Source organism: Loxodonta africana, chromosome 25 (genome assembly GCF_030014295.1).
Source record: "Loxodonta africana isolate mLoxAfr1 chromosome 25, mLoxAfr1.hap2, whole genome shotgun sequence".
In the NCBI taxonomy this organism is placed as follows: domain Eukaryota; kingdom Metazoa; phylum Chordata; class Mammalia; order Proboscidea; family Elephantidae; genus Loxodonta; species Loxodonta africana.
In genome coordinates, this window is record NC_087366.1 from 30,137,686 (window position 1) to 30,150,087 (window position 12,402).

A 12,402-nucleotide genomic window follows, 5' to 3' on the forward strand; every position below is an offset into this window, starting at 1 on the left:
CAACACTCAAATTTCCACATATGTGTGGATCTGATTTCAGATTCACTGTTGTGTTCTATTCATTTTTTTTTTTTTTGTGGTGATATCACACTGTCTTAATTACTATATGTTTTAATTTATAGTGTCTTTTTAACATCTTATAGGTGTTTCCCTTTATGTTTATTTATTTTTCCTGGAGAGGGTGTTGGCTATTCATGACCCTTTTATTCTTCCAGATACATTTTAGAATTTGGTTGACAAGTTTTATAAGATAATAACAACAGCAATAATGACAAAACAAAAGTCGGTGGTGATTTTGATTGGAACTGCATGGGCTCTATGGATCAATTTTTTGGGGAGAGTATTGACAGTTTTATAATCTTTTAATTTCAGGTCTATGAATATATAGGATTTCTCTTCATTAATTTAGGTCTTCTTTAATTTTTTCAATAAAGTTTTATGTTTTATTCATAAATATCTCAAACATTTTTGTTAGTTTTATTCCTAAGTATATTATACGTTTTTTGCTATTGTAAATGGTATCTTTTCATTGTTTTCAAAACATTTGTTGCTGGCATATAGAAATGCAGTTGCCATTTTAAATCAATTTTGTTTACAGAAATCTTGTTAGTCTTTGATCCTTCAAATTATTTATTTGTGGACCATTTTGGGATTTCATCAAAGAATCTAATAATACCAGTTGTTATTAACAGCATAATAACTACTGGTAGAGTCCGAAAATACCTAGTGTTAATGAGGATATAAAACAAGCAAAACTCTTATAAACTGATGGTAGGAATGTGAATGAGTATTCTTACTTTAGGAAATAACTTGGCATTCTCTTGTTGTTAACTGCTGTGGAGTCAACCCCCAAACCAGGGTTCCTTGCACAACAGAACAAAAAGCTGCTTGGTCCTATGCCACCCTCATGATTTGGGTGTTGTCAAACTGTTGTGGTTCATGAGGTTTTTATAGGCTGATTTTCAGAAGTAGATCTCCAGGCCTTTCTTCCTAGTCCATCTTAGTCTGAAAGCTCTGCTGAAACCTGTTCAGCATCGTATCAACACACAAGCTTCCATTGACAGATGAATTGGGGCTGTGCAAGAGGTGGATTGGCCAGGAATCGAACCTAGGTCCCTAAAAGGCGAGAATTATACTGCATTCTAGTTTTTTTTTTTTTTTTTTTTATTACTTATACTTTTTTTCCCTTGTCTTTACTGGCTACCATAAAATGTTAGATAAAAATAGTGACAGTAGGCACCTTTATTTTGTTTCTAATTTTAAAGGGAATGCTTTTAGTGATTCACCATTGTGTATGATATTTGCTATAGGTTCTTTGTAGGTACTTCTTATCGCATAAAAACATTTTCTTTCTAGTATAATTAGGTTACTTTTTTTTTTAATCATAAGAAGATATTCAATTTTCTTAATCTTTTGCATCTATTGAGATAATTTTTTTCTTCTTTTACCCACTAATGTGGTAAATTGTATTAATTTTCTGATGTTAAACAACTTTCAGTAAGGAGGAAAATCCAATTTGGTCATAATTTTCATTTTCATCGTTGCTAGATTACATTTGCTAATATTTTGTTTGTTTTTTCAAGTTAAACGAAATTTGCCATACTCTTTGAATCAAAATATGTAGAATCCCATCTTACTAGAACTGCTTTTTCTTAAGGGATAGGGCTAACTAATCCCTTGACAACTCTATTTCATATCTCAGAATTTATGAATTATGATACAACAATATACAATATAAGAATTAGTTTTATATTAAAATAAATGTACTTTTAAGTTCTAACTTTTCTTAATGTGAACCAGAGTGACATTCTATTACATTAAATTAGGCTAATGACAGACATTTTGTTTTTCCGTATTTATTATCATTGAAATTAAAAAAAAAATTTACTGTCCAGTTGATTCTGACTCATAGCGACCCTATAGGATACAGTAGAACTGCCCCACAGAGTTTCCAAGGAGTGGCTGGTGGATTTTAACTGCTGACCTTTTGGTTAGCAATTGAGCTTTTGACCATTGCACCTGGTGTGTAAGCCCCAGGTCTTCCAATCTCCTTCAGCCACACCCACACACCCACACCCACCCATCCACCCACACGATTTTGATTCATTTTTGAAATTCCAGATAAGCAGGTTCCCACCATTTTAACATTTTTACACCTTTATGTTTTTTGTCTTGAGAAAGCTGGATACTTGATATCAAAGATTTTACTTTTAAAATAAACCACCAAGAAACTGATGACATCACATAATAGTTAAAATAGTTTAATTCTGCTGGTTTGAAATGAAATGTGAAGCTCACCATGCCTGTAACTTTAGCAATATTTAAAAATATATCTTAGCCCAAAGTATTTTAAAAAGATTTAAAAAAGAAGTACATAAGTATTCAGTCGTAGTGAATTTGAGGCATACGTTAAACCAGATGCTAATTTCTTAGCAGCAATTTTGTTAAGTACTTTTTGCAATTTTCTTTCACAGAGAGGGTTTTAGAAAAGGCTTTTCCCAAATCTTATCAAGTGTATCAAAACCAAAACCAAAACCAAATCCATTGCCATTGAGTTGATCTCAACGCATAGCGACCCTATAGGACAGGTTAGAACTGCCCCACAGGGTTTCCAAGGCTGTAAATCTTTACAGAAGCAGATTGCCACATCTTTCTCCCATGGAGAAGCTGGTGTGTTCAACCTGCTGACCTTTTGATTAGCAGCCGTGTGCTTAACCACCGTGCCAGCAGGGCTTCTATCTAGTGTATTGTAGTATTTCTAGAGAAACGAAAAAAAAAAGAAAGACTTAATATTGCTAATATGGCAATACTACCCAATTGATCTGAAGAGTTGATGCAATTCCTATCAAATTCCAGCTAGCTTATTTTCAGGTATTGACAAACTAATGCTAAAATTCAGGTAAAAACTCAAGGGACTCAGAATTGCCAAAATAATCTCACAAGGGGAAAAAAAAGAAGAATAAAATTTGAAAACTTATACAAAACTACAGTAATCAGACAGTGTGATACTGGCATAAGGATAGACCTATAGATCAATGGAATAAAAAACAGAGTTCAGATATTAACCCTTACATATATATACAGTCAATTAGCTCTTCAACTCTTCAAAAAGAGTGACAAGATCATTTAATGGGGAAAGAATAATCTTTACAAAAAATGGTACTGGGGGAAGACAACTGGACAGCCACATGTAAAAGAATGAAGCTGGATCTCTATCTCACACCATATACAAAAATTAACTGAAAATGGATCATCAATCTAAATGTAAGAGCTAAAATGACAAAAGTCTTAAAAGAAAACAGAGGCTAAATCTTCATGACCTTGGATTTGCCAATGGTTTCTTTGATATGGTATCAAAGACACAAGCAACAAAAGAAAAAAATAGATAAATTAGACTTCATCAAAATTTAAAATCTTTGTGCTTCAAAGGACACTATCAAGAAAGTGAAAAGAAAACACTAAGTAGACAATAGATAAGTGGTAACTTTCATGAAAGGTAAGACAGTACACAACACTGGGGAAGCCAGCACAACTTGTACAAGGCAAGGTCATGGAAGCTCCATAGACACATCCAAACTCCCTGAGGGGCCGAATTACTGGGCTGAGGGCTGTGGGGACCATGGTCTCTAGGAATACTTAGCTCAATTAGCATAACATATTTTATAAAGAAAATGTTCTACATTCTGCCTTGGTGAGTAGAGCCTGGGGTCTTAAAAGTTCATGAGTGGCCACCTAAGGTACTCCACTGGTCTCACCCAGTCTGGAGCAAGAACAATGAAGAAAAACAAAGACACAAGGGAAAGATTAGTCCAAAGGACTAATGGACCACAACTACCACAGGCTCCACCAGTCTAAGTCCAGCACAACTAGGTGGTGCTCAGCTACCACCACTGACTGCTCTGACAGGGATCACAATAGAGAGTCCCAGACAGAGCTGGAGAAAAATGTAGAACAAAATTCTAACTCACACACACACAAAAAGACCAGACTTACTGGTCTGACAGAGACTGGAGAAACCCCGAGTATGGCCCATGGACACCATTTCAGCTCAGTAATGAAATCAATCCTGAGGCTCACCCTTCAGCCAAAGATTAGACAGGCCCATAAAACAAAAGGAGACAAAATGGGCATACGACCTGGGGGCAGGGATGAGAGGGCAGGAGGAGACAGGAAAGCTGGTAATGGGGAACCAAAGGTTGAGAAGGGGAGAGTGTTGACGCATTGTGGGGTTGGCAACCAATGCCACAAAACAATATAAGTATTAATTGTTTAATGAGAAACTAGTTTGCTCTGTAAACCTTTATCTAAAATACAATAAAAAAAACTTTTTTTTTAAACAAATACATTACTAAAAAAAAAAAGCAAGTGAAAAGACAAAAAGCAGAATGGAAATACATATTTTAAAATCGTGTATTTTATAAAGGATTTACATCTAGAATATATAAAGAGCTTTTACAACTCAATAATAAAAAGATAAATACCGGATTAAAAATGAGAAAAGGATCTGAATAGATATTTCTCCAAAGAAGGTGTACAAATAAGTATATGAAAAGAAGCTCAACATCATTAGTCATCGGAAAAATACAAATCAAAACCCAAATGAGATACCCACCTCAAACCCATTAGGATACTATAGTAAAAAAGGCAGATAATAACAAACGTCGGCAAGGATGTGAGAAAACGAGCCCTTATACACTGCTGGTGAGAATGTAAAATAGTTCAGTTACTTAGGAAAACAGTGTAATGATTCCTAAAAATGCTAAATAAAATTTAAGCATTTGACTGTAATTCAGTCCTAGGTATATACCCAAGAGAAATGAAAACGTATCAGCACAAAAGGTTGTACAGGAATGTTTATAGCAGGGTTACTTATAATAGCCAAAAAGCAGAAACAACCCAAATGTCCATCAAATAACGAACAGACAAACAAAATGTGGTATACCCATACAATGCAATATTATTCAGTCGTAAAAAGAATGAAGTACTGATGCATGCTACAACGTGGATGGGCCTTGACAAGAAGCCACGCATAAAAGACCATATCATAGTTTCATTTATATAAATGCCCAGAATAGGCAAATATAGAGAGACAGAAAGTACATTTTTGGTTGCCTAGGGCTGGGAGTAGATATGGAAAGGGAATGGAGATTTGGGGGTGATAGCTACAGGTTACAGGATTTCTTTTTAGGGCGATGAAAATGTTCTAAAATTTTATTGCTATATGGCTGCACAACTCTGAGTACACTAAAAACCACTGAACTGTACACTTTAAATGGGTGAGTTGTATGGTAGGTGAATTATATCTCAATGAAACTGTTACAAAAAAAGTCATGGTTCTTTGAGCATAGATAAATTTAGTGTTTGAAGTACTGCACATATTCCACTGTTCTGCCAATTAAGGACGGAAATATTTCAAACTGTTCCAAAGAATATTCCTGTATAATTTCATTATACACAATAAAAAGATGATTATAGTTTGTTATTTTTATTAGGTGGTTACACCATGAGGTGTGATTGTAGATACAGCAGGTGGGCATGTGAGAAACATGATGGCTAACCCCAGTCAGGCCCCATCTGAGCATCAGTGGTTAAGCAACCTGAAGCCAGGTGAAGACAGAGAAGGTATGTGGCTAGGTAAAACACAACATATATTTGAGGCCTCAAGTATTATGGCGGAGAAAGGAAAAAGATTTGGAGAGTAAGACAGAAGCATATTTGACAACAACTTTTCTCTTGAAAGTTAATTTTTGGATCTATAGGAAATAGGGGCCCTGGTGGTACAGTGGTTAAGAGCTTGCCTGGTAACCAAAATGTTGGCAGTTTGAATTTACCAGCTGTTCCTTGGAAACCCCATGGGGCAGTTCTCGTCTGTCCTATAGGGTTGCTATGAGTCAGAATCAATTCGACAGCAATGGGTTTTTTGTTTGTTTGTTTTTTGGAAATAAGGCTCAGGATAAATAAATTTATTTTGAATAATAGCCTTCAGTGAGCACTATCCACTCAATTCTGCTTTGAGTGGATTTTTCACCTGAGTGGTTATAACTCATGTCTCACCTCACTAAAGAAAAAACTACACTGTGGAATCAAATCAGCTTCTCTCCTTTACTGATGTTGTTAGTTGCCATCACATTGGTTCTGTCTCATAGTGACCCTATTACAATAGAATGAAATACTGCCTGGTCCTGCGCCATCCTCACAATCACTGCTATGTTTAAATCCACTGTTGCAGTCACTTCGTCAATCCATCTCATTGAGAGTCTTCTTGTTTTTTGTTTAACCAAGCATGATGTCCTTCTCCAGGTACTGGTCCCTCCTGATAACATGTCCAAACATATGACACAAAGTCTCGCCATCCTTACTTCTAAGGAGCATTCTGGCTGTATTTCTTCCAAGATAGATTTTTTCATTCTTCTGGCAGTCCACGGTACATTCAAAATTCTTTGCCGACACCATAACTCAAAGGCATCAATTCTTCTTCGGTTTTCTTTATTCATTGTCCAGGTTTTGCATGCAAATTAGGCTATTGAAAATGCCATGGCTTGGGTCAGGTGCGCCTTTGTCCTCAAAGTGACATCTTTGCTTTGTAACACTTTAAAAGAGGTCTTTTGCAGCAAATCTGCCTAATGCAATACGTTGTTTGACTTCTTGACTGCTGCTCCCATGGGCCTTGATTATGAATCCAAGTAAAATGAAATTCTCGATAACTTCAATTTTTCTCTGTTTATCATGATGTTGCTTATTGGTCCAGTTGTGAGAATTTTTGTTTTCTTTATGTTGATGTGTAATAAGGCTGGACTCTATAGTCTTTGATCTTCATCAGTAAGTGCTTCGAGTTCTCTTTGGTTTCAGCAAGCAAGGTTGTGTCATCTGCATATTGCAGGTTGTTAATGAGTCTTCCTCTAATCCTGATGCCACATTCTTCTTCATATAGTACAGCTTCTTGGATTATTTTTTCCACATACAGGTTGAATAAGTATGGTAAGAGGAGAATAGAACCCTGATGCATACTTTTCCTGATTTTAATCCGCATACTATCTCCTTGTTCATTTCAAACGACTGCCTCTTGTTCTCTGTACAGGTTCCCCATAAGCACAGTTAAGTGTTCTGTAATTCCCATTCTTTGATGTGCTGTCCATAATTTGCTGTGATCCACATAGTCAAATGGCTTTGCATAATCAATTAAACACAGATAAACATCTTTCTGCCATTTTCTGCTTTCAGCCAAGAACCATCTGACATCAGAGATGGTATTTCTCATTCTACATCCTCTTCTGAATCCGGCTTGAATTTCTGACAGTTCTCTATTGATGTACTGCTGCAACCATTTTTGAATTATCTTCAGCAAAATTTTACTTGTGAGTGATATTGTGATAGGCTGGGTTCTCTAGGGAAGTAAAATCTCTGAAGTGTACATGTATGTATATATATGTATATGTATATATTCATAATGTTTTCACTGGAGAGTTTTCAGAAGTAGACTGTCAGGTCCTTCTTCTTAGTTTGTCTTAGCCGGAATGCTCCGCTGAAACCTGTCCAGTATGGTTGACCCTGCTGGTGTTAGAAATACGAATGGCATAACTTCCAGCATCACAGCAACATGCAAGCTACCAAAATATGACAAGCTGACAGATGAATGGTGGCCTTTAGCTATAAACAGAAGTAAATGCGTCCCTGCTTTTAATAGAGAGCAACAATGCACTTTCTTTTATAGAAAAATGACTGGACTTAACTGTGTGTTAAGACTTGGTTCTCAGCTTAGCTTATTTAGTTGATTTTGTCCTGGAATATGAACAAATGACTGGTGGCAGATATAGCAAAAATATTCTCCATTGAGTGGCTAGCCTCGTGAAGAACCTTCTTATTGAAGTTCAGAGTGTCAAGGAGTACTTTTTTTCTTTTATCACCTGTATATACTTTCTGGGTCTTTAAAATGTTTTCTCTTGAAGTTTCCAATGTAATATCCCTTCCTGTATTTCTAGCAAACTTTAAAACAAAGTTGTTGTTTGACCCAGCCATAATGGTACTATTAGAACCATTTCAGAAGTGCTCAAACTTGTCAAGAATGTAGTCATTTTCATACAGAGAAGAAAGCTTATTTTGAAGAATCTCATAAACCAGATATGTCTCAACAGGCCTATTTTCCATATTCAGGTCTCTTACTTTAACTTGTCACCATTCATTGACCACTATGACTAAGTTTTACATCATATATGGAAGAAATTGTTTATGAAAAGAATAATCTGCTGTTGGAATCTCTGGGTTCTTAAAAAAATTTAGAATGTGTGTTTCACAGCCCTGAAAACCCGTTTCACAAAGTCTCCAAGTTCTTAGTTATCACTTCATGTCAGCAATGTAACATGTCTACGATGTTAACATTTCTACCTGTGCTTTCTAAATGCCATACATTAATTCTAAAGTTATCTGCAGAAAGATGTGTTCAGAATCATTACTTTGTTGAAATGAAATTTATGCAATGTATGTGTGCTTTTGCAAAATTTCATGAGGGCTTGCTTCTATCATAGGAACATGGGCTTCAATATTGGGATCCCTAAGGGCTATGAGTCAGAAATGACTTAATGGCAACAGGTTTGGGTTTTTTTCTTTTCTTTTTTTTGGTTTAGGGCTGGAACCATGGAGGCAAAGTGGTTAAGAGCCTGGCTGCTAACCAAAATTTTGGCAGGTTAAATCCACCAGGTGCTCCTCGGAAACCCCATGGGGCAGTTCTACTCTGTCCTAGAGGGTCGCTATGAGTCGGGATCAACTTGATGGCAATGGGTTTTGGTTTATATTTATTTAAAAATACAAGATTGGAAGCTAACACTCTCTGTAATAACAATGTTGCCAATTTCTTTTTCTAACCCCATGGGTGTATTCTTTGGGGTCTAGCTTCTACCTTTTTTTGTAGATCTCCTTTTAGAATCTTCACCTTGGGTGAGCCCTAAACTCTGTCTCCTGTTCCCTCTACTCCCTCTGGTCATCAAAACAGATGCTCAAAGTCACTAGGGTTCAGCAAATGACTCTAGAATGAAAATTAGACCTACTTCTCTAGCTTCCTGCTTTCTTTTGGGTTTATGTCTGAGGATTCTCTGTTTATAATCATCTTACAATGAAAACAATTAAAATATCTTATCTGAAATTTTCAATTGCTTTTAATGGAGGGTTATTCAGGCTAAATAGGAAGCCATAGCATTGAAAATAGAAGTTCTTGGCCTAATCTTTGCTTCATACATTTAGGAAACGGTACTACTTTTTATTGGTCATACCCCTTTCCCACTTGCCTGATTCAATACCTTTGTTCTTGCTGTTCTTTTCTGCCAAAATCACCTTCCCCTACCTCAGTATCTTCCAACCCTACTCATTATTCAAGTTTCAGCTCAGACAAAACTCCTCCATGCGATCTTTAATTCCACTAGGAAGAAGAAGTCTTTCCCTTTCCTTGAATTCCCATTACACATCATGTACCTCATTTATGGTACTAATTGCCTTCTATTTTAGAGGATGATTTGATGAAAGTTTTTTTCTCAAGAACCTTGAAGATGAGCTTCTCATCTTCAAACACATAAAGTTCCCCAAGAGTTTTTTTTTCGTGTGTGTGTGTGAATAAATAAATGATTTATCTTGCAGATACCTAGCTGGTATAGAGATAGAACATTGATATTGTTAATCAAATTCTTATACTGGGCTGACATTTTCTCTTTCCCAAAGTGATGTAACACCTGAAGGATAGAGTATTCCCGTTAATAATATCTCTTCGTTAAATAGAGAAGTGTTCCTTCTGTAAGCTCAGGTCCTGCCCCCTGGTGACTCTCTTTTTGGTTGATAGCACTTTTTTTTTTTTTTTTTAACCACTACTAGTTGCCATCAAGTATATTCTTACTCATGGAGACCCTATGTGTGTCAGAATAGGGCTGTGCTCCATAGGGATTCCAGAGGCTGATTTCTCAGAAGTAGATTTCCAGGACTTTCTTCTCAGACACCTCCGGGTGGGACTTGAACTGCCAATCTTTTGATTAGCAGCCAAATACTTAACCATTTGCGCCATCGGCTTGCAGTGTGGAAATAGCTCCCAAAGTGCCCATGATCTTACTGTTCTCTGAATGTAGTTAGTTCTTATTATATAATTTGTTAGTCAAGCCTCATAAACCATGATTATCTACACACAAAGAAGCAATTACATCATTAATAATTACCTACCACAACTTCCTTATACACAGAACAAGGTACCTGTAACAAGGAAGCTGTAGTATTCATTTTGAATCTGTAGCCCAGTCATTTGTTTACAACACAAGACATTTGTGAGAGAAGGCTGCAGCCAGCTGGTCTTAGACCAAAAAAAAAAATGACTTTCTGCTGGCTTGGCAGATTATCCTGTGAGTTTAGTGTCAAATGAAAACTGAACTCATGTACCATCCAACAGGCACCTTGGTGGAAGAAATAAAATCTAGCCAATGAGCCTGGAAAAAGTTATATCCCAAGTAAGTCTAGACATGAAGACAGTTGGGCCCAGGTCCACGTTCCACAATGTCTGGCTCTGAACTAATAGTTTTTTCCATAAAGTTAAATAAGATGAGAATCTCTCTCAAATTAGAGTAAATTTCTTCATAGGACCTTTGCCAGACATTCCCAATAGGCTAAGCGGTGGCATAAGGTGGACTATAACTTTCTAAATGAAAGCTTCTTCCTTGGGATAGAGGGTGAGGGGCTGGAATGGCCATTGGAAGCATCAAGAAAAGGAACAAGGGAATGAATGCAAGTGAGGGAGAAGCAAACACAAAGCAGCATGAAGGGCAGAAATCAAGGAAAGGACAATATAAGTGACCTTAAAGAACATAGATTTACACTAGAGATTTATTGAACTTGAGGGCATATAAAATGCAATGTACTGAAACAAATATTTGTTCCATTTCTTTCGCCATGTGCCCAACACTGTACAAAACGTTCTAGGATTCTAGGAAGTAGAAAGGCTGCAGAATAATATAGTTGGTATAAAGCATCCAAGATTTGGAATCAATGAAAACTTGAGTTTAAGCTGGGAATTTACCACCACTTAATTTTTTTTTTTTTTTATCAGCTTTGTCCTTTGGTTAATTACTAAACTGTAGCCCCTTCCCCTCTTATACCTTCCCTCACATTGCCATCCTTATAGGTTGTTGTTAGTTGCAGTCAAGTTGGCTCCGACTCATGTGTACACCAGAACAAAATGTTGCCTGGTCCTGCGCCACCTTCATGATCGTTGGTATGTTTGATCCCGTTGTTGTGGCTATTGTGTCAATCTTTCTCACTGAGGCTTTCCCTCATTGTTGCTGACCTCTACTTTATCAAACACGATACCCTTTTCTAGGGATTGGTCTTACCTGGTGATGTGATTCCTTATAAATAGGGGTAATGAAACCTACCTCATTGGATTGTTGTGAGGATTACATGAGGTACCAAACAGTTCGCAATTCATGATGTTTTGAAGGTGTTTAATAATTTTTAGTTACTATCCATACAAACAGCTGTCTCTGTTTTATAGGATCTTATTATTTCACAGAAGCAAAGACATGAAAACCTCTAAAGGAAGTAGAGAGAGACACGAGTTTATGGTTTTGCAAGCAAAATGAATAAGCTAAATGGAGTATCTTATATTATTAGCGAACAGTGAAGACTCCATGTCCTGTATGAAGTGCCAAGCCTGTAGCTTTTTATTATTGAAAATGCTATGGACTTAAAGCTAAAAAACAAACAAACAAAAAAACAGACATTGGTTTACAAATGAGAAAACTAAGTTTTACAATAGTAGAGACTATGCGCTTATAACTAAATCTGTTTTATTTTCTTTCTTGAACTCCCAGTCACCCTTGCAGTTAGGTGTGGCCATGTGGCAGAGTTCTAGCCAATGGAATGTGAGGTGTGGCCCATTCCACTTGAAGTTCTCTATGCACTTCTCCTATCTGCCTGGATATTGACCTCAAGGGCAAGTTGGGAGCCTTCTTCAGCTTGAGTTTTTAAACAACAAACTCTTTAGTTACCAATAAGGAACATCTGTTTGGGCCAAAGTAGCAAGAAATGCCCAGTATTTTAAGTCACTGAGATACAGAGATTTTTCTTTTACAGTAGCTAACATTGTCTTACTAATATACTTGGTGAGAACGAGAAATCGACTATACGTAGAGCCACTCACCAAGTTTATAATCTCAGAGCACCAAGGAATCATACCATAAATCTACTTTCTTCTTTTTCATACCTTCTATCTTAGTCTGGAAGTGCTGCTGTAACCTGTTTAGCATCATGGCAACATGCAAACCTCCACTGACAGATGGGTGGTGGCTATACATGAGGTGCATTGGCCAGGAATAGGTGAGAATTTTACCACTGAACCACTATTGTCCCCCCTCCCCCAACCTCATTTAACCTAACTGA

General features: G+C 36.7%; 1 pseudogene; it reads right to left on the minus strand.

Moving 5' to 3' along the window:
* Window positions 1-7,546: 7,546 nt before the first annotated feature.
* LOC100669568 (serine/threonine-protein phosphatase 2A 55 kDa regulatory subunit B delta isoform-like) lies at window positions 7,547-8,520 on the minus strand (annotated as a pseudogene).
* Between the last annotated feature and the right edge of the window lie 3,882 nt (window positions 8,521-12,402).